General features: G+C 48.0%; 1 pseudogene; it reads right to left on the bottom strand.

Annotated features, from left to right (window-relative positions):
- Positions 1–3,247: 3,247 nt before the first annotated feature.
- LOC141974371 (zinc finger and SCAN domain-containing protein 32-like) lies at positions 3,248–7,908 on the bottom strand (annotated as a pseudogene).
- Between the last annotated feature and the right edge of the window lie 4,229 nt (positions 7,909–12,137).

Below are 12,137 nucleotides of genomic sequence, written 5' to 3'. Positions count from 1 at the left end.
CAAAAAAATTCAAAAGGTTGAAATGGTTTCCATTTCACGAGATTCAAAATGGAATCACTGTCTGTATTTTACAATATTTTATAACAAGTTTTATTGAAATATTAATCAAAAATTTTTTAAAAATCCTTATAAATTGTTCAGTTCCCTGAAAACTGCATTTTCTTACTGACAATTGTCTTATGTAAAGAAAACAAATCAATGATTTTGAAAATAAATTTGATAAACATCAATAAAATTTTGATTAAAATATTGACTTAAAATATAAAAAAATTCTGGAAAACAGAAGATGTCAATATTATCAACAATGTTTTTCATGAAACAGTTTCATTTTTGACAAAAGACCATTCTTCGGCAACCCCCCCTCCCCCCCACTCTTTTATTTGAAGAATTCTGATCAGCTGTAGAAGAAGCATGAGTGAGTGACCCACGTAACAGGATGAAAAGGATAGGGGCGTTGGGAAGGGGGCATGGTCCTAGCCTATGAAATAACCCAAACTATTCAGACCAGCATGGACTGTCCATGTTAGTGGTGTGAGCTGAACACCAGTGCACCAAGCTGGCTGTACAAGGCTCACGGGACCTTTCTATAGAATGGACAAAGATGAAGGAGCAAGGCAGAGGATGAGTCAGGAACACAGCATGAGCAACCAAACCAGTAACAGCAGCTACAGAGGAACAGGCCTGACATTTACAGGGCTATAAAGCAAAGAAACCACAAGCATCTCCATCCCAGTGTGGCATCAGGAGGCTTCAAGGCAGGAATGAATCCACATCATAAGGGTCAGAGCAGAGTAGGAGGACCTGGAGGCTCCCTGAGCAATTTCCTGTTCAAATGGAGGTTTAATTGCCCTGGGGTAAACTAACTTGGGGAGCCTTCTGGGAGGGGAGAAGAGGATGCATGAGATGATTGTTCTCACCCGCTCTCCTGACTGTACATGGTCAGAGGCTAACCAATGCATTGCAGAGCTTGGCTGTGCCTTCCCTCCACCCTCTAAGCTGCTTTATAAACCATCAGAGACATGATAGAAGATGAAGTAATTGATTTAGACTCCACAGTGGGTCACTGAGAATGCCCAGGAGTTCAGCTGGGACCCCACTCTGTCATCCAGTGTCCCTACTCTTTGGCAACTTCCCAGCTGTCTCAAGTGAATGCACAGCCACCAATCCCTGTATCACCCTGCTCAGTGATCCCTGGGGATCTGCAGGAGGGCATTAACGACTGAGGGCCTATGCTGTTCAGTTCCATCCACCTTAGGGTTTCTATAGCGCCCGTCACTGTAATATCTACGTGTCATAGATATATTTATACAGCTGTGGCAGTTAGCACTATAGACACCAGAAAAGGAATAGCCAGTAATCAATTACCCAATATCATGGGGAGAATTTCCTCTCCCTACTGTTCGGTATATTCCCTTAAGCACAGAAATAGAGAGCCTGTGTAGCGTTACACTGTCATCTCAGAGAGGGACAGGCAGGTTTCGATGGGCTCATTCTCATGGCTAAACAGGGTGTGAAGATGATGCTGGCAATGTCAGAGCTGACACTTTGCTCATGGTGACCTTCAGCCCCCACCAACTGTTGCCCCTGGAAAAAACCTGTGCCCCTCAGTACCGTGGTGTGAATCAGTGCCTTTCTCTGGAGCACTCCAATTAAGATTCAGCACTGCTTAGAGGGCAGCAGTCAGCCCACACTGGACTAATTAATTTTTCCTGCCTGAGTAATTACAGTCCAGAGGCAACCATGAAAGCCAAGCAAATCAATTTGTGTTCTACTGAGATCCCCATCAGTCACGGAGCACTAACCAAGAGGGAAAAAATGACCAGAGACGAAAGCTGGCCCCCAGCATAACAAACCACAATAACTGCACTGAGCTGCTGACTTGCCCACCGGAGCCAGGGATCTTAGCCCACAGATCCCAACCCAGATCAGAAGGCTCTGCTGTCAGCTGTTGTGTTCATCCTCGTGACAACTGATGCTCCAGCTCTTTCATTGGTGCTCATGCCCCTTGAAACACATTAATGTTCCAGCCAAGAACACTTCAGATAGCAGCTTGGAAAGATGAGCACGATTGTTTGTCAAGATCTGCAGCAGATCACCCAGAGCTGAGAGTGACTTTTCTAGCCTCAGTGTCAGTGGGGACCTGGCTGCTCTGCTGGGGTCTAAGCACAGTGGCCAATAGCTCAGTAATTATCCCCCAAACATGCTGGGGATCTCTGAGGCTGCTTGCTTCCATCTGTCCAGGGATGTTCTGCCCAGATTTTAATAGGGGACTTCCTGAGAAACCTTCTCTCTCACTTGGTGACACAGGAGACAACCCCTCAGTAAAGCAGTCTTCCAGACTTCCTGTTCCCCTCAAATCTAATGGTTCCATGCTCTTTCCCCCCACTCCAGGTGGGGGCTGCTGGGTGAGGGACTGGTTGTCTTTTGCCTGAAGTGGGGTATAGAGAGGGAGCAGCCTTGGGGGGGTTATGAAGTGGCTACATGCAGCTGTGTTATCTGGCTGTAGGTTCCTACACCAAGCGCTTGTCTACGTGGGAATGTTAGACTGGTATAAGCCTAGGTGTGAATTTAAACCAATCTAGTTATACCAGTATAACTCCTGTGTGGACACTTATTGAAGTAAGAGAGAGGCATTTTTTTAGTTTATGTTGCTAGAGAAGGGGTTTAAGCTAAACTGAATAAAGTGGTTTGCCTTCTGGTTTCTGATTCGTCAGGCTGCACTAGCTTCATGTTTCCAGATTTTCTTTGCAGCAACCAAGGCCGGAAACTGACTTGGTTTAAGTCTCCTCCAGTCACTTGACTCCAGGTGCTGGGCTCTATGAAATACACCAGAAATCACAAGACTCACGATAAAATTGAGGAAGTTGGCAACATTGTATGTGTGCTCTAAGGCGCCAGTCCTGAAAGAACAAATAAAATGGAGAACCTCCAAGATTGGGTGTCTGCTTCTAAAAGATCTGCCCGAGCTCTACTAAAAGTTATGGACCGGATGCAGGGATCATTGGGTGACCCTTTCTGGCCTGGGCTATGCAGGAGGTTAGCCTCAGGGATCAAGGACAGAAAGGAACATCATGAATGCCATGAATATATGGTCCTGTAAGTTGTTCCACAGGGCAGACCCCCTATATTGAAGTCAATCAGCTGCTCACAGTGAAAAGAGTCCAGCCCGCATGGTGCTCATTGAAAGACAGGCCTCAATTTGGACCAGGAGCAGGTACAAGGCAAGGACAAGTACATCAGGTGTGGATTACAGCACTGGTCCGCTGCTACCTTGGAAATACGAAGGTCAAAAGAGAGCTGGTCAAAAATGCAGAAGAATAAAAGGTTTACCAATGGTATTAGCTGAAATTTTTATTTTGAAAAAATGTTATTCACTCCCAAAGCTGGTCAAAAATGGAAAACTTTTTGCCAAAAAAAATAATTGTTAAAATTTTGAATATTCAAACATTTTCATCACCTGTAGGCCAAAGCGTGTGAGGCCATATGTGTTGAAACAAAGATTTGGCTGAGCTATAAGTAGAGAAAATATTGATTACATTAGAACTGGTTTCAGAGTAGCAGCCGTGTTAGTCTGTATCCACAAAAAGAACAGGAATACTTGTGGCACCTTAGAGACTAACAAATTTATTTGAGCATAAGCTTTCGTGGGCTAAAACCCACTTCATCGGATGCATGCAGTGGAAAATACAGTAGGAAGATATATATACACACAGAGAACATGAAACAATGGGTGTTACCATACACACTATAACAAGAGTGATCAGTCAAGGTGAGCTATTACTAGCAGGAGAGGAAAAAAAAAATTCCTCAAGGGCTTCTTTTCCATAGAAATTCCTTGAGGAATTCCACCATGATTTCAACAATTTCCATCCCACCATCAACCTCAGGCTGGACCAGTCCACACAAGAGATCCACTTCCTGGACACTACAGTGGTGATAAGCGATGGTCACATAAACACCACACTATACCAGAAACCTACTGACCACTATTCCTAGCCTACATGCCTCCAGCTTTCATCCAGACCACACCACATGATCCATCGTCTACAGCCAAGCTCTGCGATACAACCGCATTTGCTCCAACCCCTCAGACAGAGACAAACACCTACAAGATCTCTATCAAGCATTCTTACAACTACAATACCCACCTGCAGAAGTGAAGAAACAGATTGACAGAGCCAGAAGAGTTCCCAGAAGTCACCAGACAGTGCAGTATGACTGGTAGCCATCGTTGACGTACTCCAGGGTGCTCTTTTAGACAATCTCAGTGAGGTCAATCAAGGGCACCTGAGCAAACATGGGAGTGACTCAGCCAGGTCATTACCCTTTAAGTTTCATCTCATGGCAATTCAGTCCTGCTGGCAGTCCTACTGCACCGTCTGCTGCCGAGCATCCAGGAGATGATGATGGCCAGCAGTCGTACTGCACCGTCTGCTGCCAGCAAGATGTATAAAGATAGATGAAGTAGATCAAAACAAGAAATAGACCAGATTTGTTTTGCATTCATTTTCTTCTCCCTCCCTCTGTGAAATCAATGGCCTGCTAAACCCAGGTTTTGAGTTCTATCCTTGAGGGGGCCATTCTGTTTCTCCTTGATGCAAAGCCATCCCCTTTGTTGATTTTAATTCCCTGTAAGCCAACCCTGTAAGCCATGTTGTCAGTTGCCCCTCCCTCCGTCAGAGCAACAGCAGACAATCGTTTCACGCCTTTTTTCAGCGCAGACGCCATAGTACTGGGAACATGGAGCCCGCTCAGATCACCGCGGCAATTATGAGCACTATAAACACCGCACACGTTATCCAGCAGGATATGCAGAACCATAACCTGCAAGAAAAGCGAAACCAGGCAAGGAGGAGGCAACTGCAGCGTGGTGACAAGAGTGAAGAGGAGATGGACATAGACTTCTCACAAAGTACAGGCCCCTGCAATGTGCACATCATGGTGTCAGTTGGGCAGGTTCATGGCGTGGAACGCTGATTCTGGGCCCGGGAAACAAGCACAGAGTGGTGGGACTGTATAGTGTTGCAGGTCTGGGATGATTCCCAGTGGCTGCAAAACTTTCACATGCGTAAGGGCACTTTTATGGAACTTTGTGAGTTGCTTTCCCCTGCCCTGAAGCGCAAGAATACCAAGATGAGAGCAGCCCTCACAGTTGAGAAGCAAGTGGTGATAGCCCTGTGGAAGCTTGCAATGCCAGACGGCTACCGGTCAGTCTGGAATCAATTTGGAGTGGGCAAATCTACTGTGGGGGCTGCTGTGATGCAAGTAGCCAATGCTATCTGTCAAGGTTCCTTCCCCACTCTGAACTCTAGGGTACAGGTGTGGGGACCTGCATGAAAGACCTCCTAAGCTTATTCTTACCAGCTTAGGTTAAAAACTTCCCCAAGGTACAAACTTTGCGTTGTCCTTGAAACGTATGCTGCCACCACCAAGCGTTTTAAACAAAGAACAGGGAAAGAGCCCACTTGGAGATGTCTTCCCCCAAAATATCCCCCCAAGCCCTACACCCTCTTTCCTGGGGAAGACTTCATAAGAATCCTCACCAATTTGTACAGGTGAACACAGACCCAAACCCTTGGATCTTAAGAACAATGAAAAATCAATCAGGTTCTTAAAAGAAGAATTTTAATTAAAGAAAAGGTAAAAGAAAAGGTCCCTCTGTAAAATCATGATGGTAAATACCTGACAGGGTAATCAGATTCAAAACATAGAGAATGCCTCTAGGCAAAACCTTAAGTTACAAAAAGACACAAAAACAGAAATATACATTCCATCCAGCACAGCTTATTTTACCAGCCATTAAACAAAAGGAAATCTAACGCATTTCTAGCTAGTTTACTTTCTAATTTAACAGGAGTTGTAAGTCTGCATTCCTGATCTGTTCCCGGCAAAAGCATCACACAGACAGACCAACCCTTTGTCCCCCCCACCCCCAGATTTGAAAGTGTCTTGTCCTCTCATTGGTCATTTTGGGTCAGGTGCCAGCTAGGTTACCTTAGCTTCTTAACCCTTTATAGGTGAAAGGGTTTTGCCTCTGGCCAGGAGGGATTTTATAGCACTGTATACAGAAAGGTGGTTACCCGTCCCTTTATATTTATGACACTATCACTGAGTTGCTGATATCAAGGGTAGTGACTCTGGAAAATGTGCAGGTCATAGTGGATGGCTTTGCTGCAATGGGATTGTGATGGGGTGATAGATGGAATCCATATCCCTATCTTGGCACTGGAGCACCAAGGCAGCGAGTACATAAACCGAAAGAGGTACTTTTCAATGGTGCTGCAAGCACTGGTGGATCACAAGGGACGTTTCACCAACATCAACCTGGGATGGCCAGGAAAGGTACGTGACGCTCGCATCTTCAGGAACTCTGGTCTGTTTCAACAGCTGCAGCAAGGGACTTACTTTCCAGACCAGAAAATAACTGTTGGGGATGTTGAAATGCCTATAGTTATCCTTGGGGACTCAGCCTACCCCTTAATGCCCTGTCTCATGAAGCCATACACAGGCACCCTGGAGAGTAGTCAGGAGCTGTTCAACTATAGGCTGAGCAAGTGCAGAATGGTGATAGAGTGTGCATTTGGACGTTTAAAGGGTCACTGGCGCAGTTTACTGACTCGCTCAGACCTCAACGAAACCAATATTCCCATTGTTATTACATGTTATTATCCCCTTCATAACATGTGGGAATGGTTTCAAACAGCAGCGCCCTCATTTCTCATACGAAGTAGCTGTTGGGTTGGCCATTAAAAATGGGTTGGCAATTTAAAAGGAGGGGCTGCGGTTTCTGGGTTCATGTGCAGCAGAAACCCAACTACCCCCCCCCAATTCTCTGGGATGATCAGTTCACCCTTCCCCCCACCGCGTGGCTAACAGCGGGGAAGATTTCTGTTCAGCCACAGGCAAACAGCCCAGCAGGAACGGGCACCTCTGAATGTCCGCTTACTAAAACCACCCTATTTCAACCAGGTGACCATGAATGAGATCACTCTCCTGAGGGTAACACAGAGAGATAAAGAATGGACGTTGCTTGAATGCCAGGACCATATGCTGCAATGCTTTGTTCTGCAATGATTCCCGACTACGTGCTGCTACATGCCAGGCTACTGGCCTGGCGTGGTAAAGTGTCCTACCATGGAAGGCGGAATAAGGCTGCCCTCCCCAGAAACCTTTTGCAAAGGCTTTGGGAGTACATCCAGGAGAGCTTTATGGAGATGTCCCTGGAGGATTTCCGCTCCATCCCCAGACACGTTAACAGACTTTTCCAGTAGCTGTACTGGCCATGAATGCCAGGGCAAATTAATCATTAAACATGCTTGCTTTTAAACCATGTATAATATTTACAAAGGTACACTCACCAGAGGTCCCTTCTCCTCCTTCAGGGTCCGGGAGCCTGCCTTGGGTGGGTTCAGGGGGTACTGGGTCCAGGTCTAGGGTGATAAACAGATCCTGGCTGTTGGGGAAACCGGTTTCTCTGCTTGCTTGCTGTGAGCTATCTACAACCTCCTCCTCATCATCATCTTCCTCGCCCCCAAAACCCACTTCCGTGTTGCCTCCCACTCCTTGGAAGGAGTCAAAGCACAGGGTTGGGGTAGTGGTGGCTGCACCCCCTAGAATGGCACGCAGCTCATCATAGAGGCGGCACATCTGGGGCTTTGAACCGGAGCGGCCGTTTAGCTCCTTAATTTTCATGCGGCACTGCTGCGGGTCCCTGTTATAGCCTCTGTCCTTCATGCCATTGGAGATTTTTTCAAATATTTTGGCATTTCGTCTTTTTGAACGGAGTTCTGCCAGCACGGATTCGTCTCCCCATATAGCGATCAGATCCCGTACCTCCCGTTCGGTCCATGCTGGAGCTGTTCAGCGATTCTGGGACTGCATGATCTCCTGTGATGATGAGCTCTGCATGGTGACCTGTGCAGGTGAGCTCGCCTCGCTGGCCAAACAGGAAATGAAATTCAAAAGTTTGTGGGCCTTTTCCTGTCTACCTGGCCAGTGCATCTGAGTTGAGAGCGCTGTCCAGAGCGGTCACAACTGAGCATGCTGGGATAGCTCCTGGAGGCCAATACCGTAGAATTGCATCCACAGTACCCCAAATTTGACCCAGCAAGGCCGATTTCAGTGCTAATCCCCTTGTTGGGGGTGGAGTAAAGAAATCGATTTTAAGAGCCCTTTAAGTTGAAAAAAGGGCTTCGTCATGTGGACGGGTGCAGGGATAAATTGAGATAATGCTGCTAAATTCGACCTCACATCCTAGTGTAGAGCAGGCCTGAGAGGCTACCTGCTGTGTGAAGTGCACTCTGCTCTCTTGTCTTTCCTCTCCCTTATTAGCAGCAAGGTCACAGGCTGCCCTGTGCGCAGAGGGGAGGTGCGTTCCTAGCCAGGGCTTACAGCCAGGTGGGGAAGGGTGGGGGACAGGGCTGCTTGCAAAGGTTTATTTCTGGCTTTTCTGCCAACTCATTGTGTAACCTTGGGCAAGTCACTTACCCTCCCTGCACCGCAGGTTACTCAGCCAGAAAATGGGGATAATTATACAAGCCCGGTGGGCTGGGAGCTCTACGGGGCTCTCCTAAGGAAGCTAAGTGACGCATGTTAAAGCCCTGGTAGCACAGAGGCACCATGGCAGAGTATTCAAGTTGATAGGAAAGTACAGGGAATGGGAGCTCCTGGGGGTGAGAACTCAACGACCCTGGGCGGAAGGATTGAAGATTGCCCACAGGCAAGTCAGGGACCAGGGCGGAGTAAGAGAGGAAAGTCTATCCTTTGTCTCTGTCTCCATCTGTCCCCCCTGTGTCTTCCTGACCAGCGTGTGCCCCCCAGCAGCCACAAAGCACCATTCCCCAGGCAAACAGATGGCATCAGTCGGAAATACTCTGCAGCGCCCTGAAAACAGAGACACTGGTGTGGAGACGAATGCCCCTCGCCCCTGGTAACTCTGCTGCAGAAAGCTGGAGTTTGTTTTCCTGCCCTCACCCCTGAGGACACATAAGAGCATTAAGGAATGGCTGTATGACAATAAAGCCAAGCCATCAGTGTTTCTCTGCCCGGGTAGTTGTGTGGCTCAGTTCTCCATTTAGCCCCTTGGCCTTTCATTCTGAGACAGCCATTTACTTTAAAAAGCCATTCTCTTTAACTAGAGAGGAACGTTTTTTCCATGCACAGAAGTGGGTTCAGTTTGTCTTGGCCACCTGACATGATGGCTCCTTTCCACAGTAAACTGGTGTTGCCAGCACGCTCAATTTCAGACTTAATGGCCTTTCTGCTGCCTTGTGTGAGTCTGTGTGGAAGGCGGTTTGAACTTGGGAAGGTCCCGGTCCTGAATTTTTTGTGAGAATTCCTGGAGAAGGCTGGAATTAGTAGGATTTCTCACTTCACTCTCCTTCCTTTGCCCTCTTCCCATTTCTCCCAACAAAGGCCCTTGTTTTTTGGTTCCACAAACCTCAGCCAAGTGCAGACCAAGGGGACCCTGAGGCGATGCTAATGCACTGGATGAAATGACGAGAGATTCCTGCTTTTGCCGCGAGCTCCTCATGGCATGGTGAACCATCGCGGTGGGGTGCCAAGGTCACAGCAAGTCATTTTCCAAACGCAGGGGTTTGCGAGGCTGGCAAGGGTGAGAATTCGCAAATTTGTGTCCCAGAATAATTATCTTTCGTCAGCTATAAAGCCCTCCCTGAAAGCCCCCCGCCCTTCACGCCTCGGCGCCGAGAAGCTGATGCCTCTTGACGCGCGCTGAACTTTTGAACCCAGAGAAAAAAAAACTTTCTTTTTTTTTTTTAGTTATACAAGAGAGTCATCGAAAGTTCAGTGCCCTTTCTCACGTTCGCACCACCAAAGGGACAGAAGGAAAGACATCAAGTATAATATCCATCAATGTAAGCGAGGCATTCAGAACACATCACCGATGCATAAATAACCCAAATGAAACTCCAGCAGCGGGAGGAGGTTCTGGAAGAATGGACTTACACAACAATATTTCATGACAAATTGCATCAGCATGATCGCCCAGGGTTCTTGAGTCTCACCAAAGGTTTCTCTCAATCAATCCTTTGGTTTAGACGCAAGTTGGAAAATCCTGGGCACCCGAGATCCCAAAGCTCCGGATTTCTCTTGGTTCACTGGCTACTCCTTCATGCCAAAGCTCATAAAAATCCAGACACCAATTTACTTAACATGTGAGTGGTGTGAACTCCCCAGTCAGAGCAGGTGACGTTAATTGGAAAAGAAAAAATAACCCCAAGCCACTCAGAGATTTCCATTAGCAAGCTCTGCAGTGACCTCCAATTTTCATGAATTTTTTTTTCCCAAATCTAGTTGGACGGAAAAAATCTCTGCCTCAAAATACTCAAGTGTTGGAGTTTTCTCTGTCCTAAGGCTAGCATTGGGCCTGGCGGCCATACACTACCATCTTAGCAGCTGATTATTCAAATATTTGCAATTATAACTCCTTAGTGCTTGACCCTGCTAATCTCAGCCCCGAAGTCCAGCGGCTAGTGGTCTGAGGAAGCTGAGCAGAGTGTGGGCTTTGATAGGTGTGTGTTAGAAATTAAGAGTTATTAGATCATACAGCCCATGTCTCTGCTAGGGCAGGGTTGGTCTTTTCTCTACAGTCACTGGTGTTTTCTCCAGCCTGGTTGTGTCACCTGGGAGACTATTTCACAGCAGACCTCACTGGTCTGATATTTTTCCTGGCTAAGCTTTCTCAGTCAAGTTCATCCCTGGTGTAAGTATTGACTCCAGCAGAGGTGTGCCAGGGATGAATTTGGCCCTGCAATGTTGGTTTCTTTATGACGGCGTGTGGTGGACAGTTGCTTTGTAATTGGTAAGAACCTGCTCTGTGAATTGTCCACAAAATGACCCTACTCTGTGGGCATCTGTATAAGAATCAAAGAAAGAGATTTTTCATGCTTTCAGACTAAACGATCCTTCGGTCAGTTCCATCCCCACGCACCGATTTGCACCCATCCCCCTAGAACCCCAAACCATTCCTCTCCCTGTCCATGTCTGGCTGTGGTTATTGTGTCTCCCATTGGCCAAGCAGTGCAATGTCCTCTGTCCTCCCCACCTTTGTGATGTCAACGGCTCAGCCCTGCCAGGGACAGTGGAGTGACCAGACCGGTTGGGGTGAATGGAGCTCTTCCCAGCAGTCAGTGCCACCTGCCGTGAAATGCAGTAATGAGCGTTCGCAGGGAAGGGAGATCAAGTTGTGATTTTGGAAACCTTGCTCCCAAAGGGCCTGAGTCTGCTGCCCTTGCTCACCCTGAGGCCTCTCATTGGTGATAAACAGTACCATAAGGGGTTCGCTCAAACATTTTTTTGGTGGCCTCAGAGTGCGGCCACCAACTCTTGCTGGCAGCCGCTCTGACACTTTCCCCTAAAACACTTTATTAATTTTAGGAAAAACAACTAAATATGTGTGTATAGAGATCCAAATCATTGCAAGTTATTTATGTACAGTAGGTTTTTTTGCAGAGTCAATGATAAAAATAATGATAAAAAAGTGATATTTGTATGTTTGTTAATATCACTTTTCACAGCAAGTCCTGGCAATTTCAGACCTGGATGGAGGGGTGGGAGATGAAGCAGAGGGAGCCAGGGGCAATGGATGCAGGGCCCCCGCCACTGAGTGGTCGGAGGTGGGGGTCAGCATCCTGGGCCAGCACCCACTGGAGCCCAGGGTAGGCGCCCACAGTTGCAGGCCCAGGGCTGGGGATCGGCGCCCAGTGCCATGCAGCTGGGGATCAGCATCTAGAGCCGGCACCTGCTGCTGTGCGACCAGGGCCAGGGGTTGGCACATAGGGTCACTGCTTGGGGTCCGCGCCCGCTGCTGCACAGCCAGGGCTAGGAGTCAGTGTCCTGGGCCAGCACCCACCGGAGCCTGCTGCTGCGTGACGGGGCCTGCAGGTCAGCACCTGCCGGAACTTGGGTCGACATCCAGGAGAAGTGCCCGGGGACAGCGGCCAGGGCTGGGGGTTGGAGCACGCAGCCAGGGTTGGGGCTTGTGCTTGGGGTCTGCACCTGCTGCCACATGGCCAGGGCTAAGGGGCAGCATCCAGAGCCAGCAACCACAGGAGCCCAAGGCTAGCACCAGAGATCTGCACCCAGCACCGGCAGCTGCTGGAACTCTGGATTGCTGC

Source organism: Natator depressus, chromosome 18, assembly GCF_965152275.1.
Source record: "Natator depressus isolate rNatDep1 chromosome 18, rNatDep2.hap1, whole genome shotgun sequence".
NCBI classification, from domain to species: Eukaryota; Metazoa; Chordata; order Testudines; family Cheloniidae; genus Natator; species Natator depressus.
Note: the sequence above shows the minus strand (reverse complement) of the source record. Positions and strands in the feature narration are given on the sequence as shown.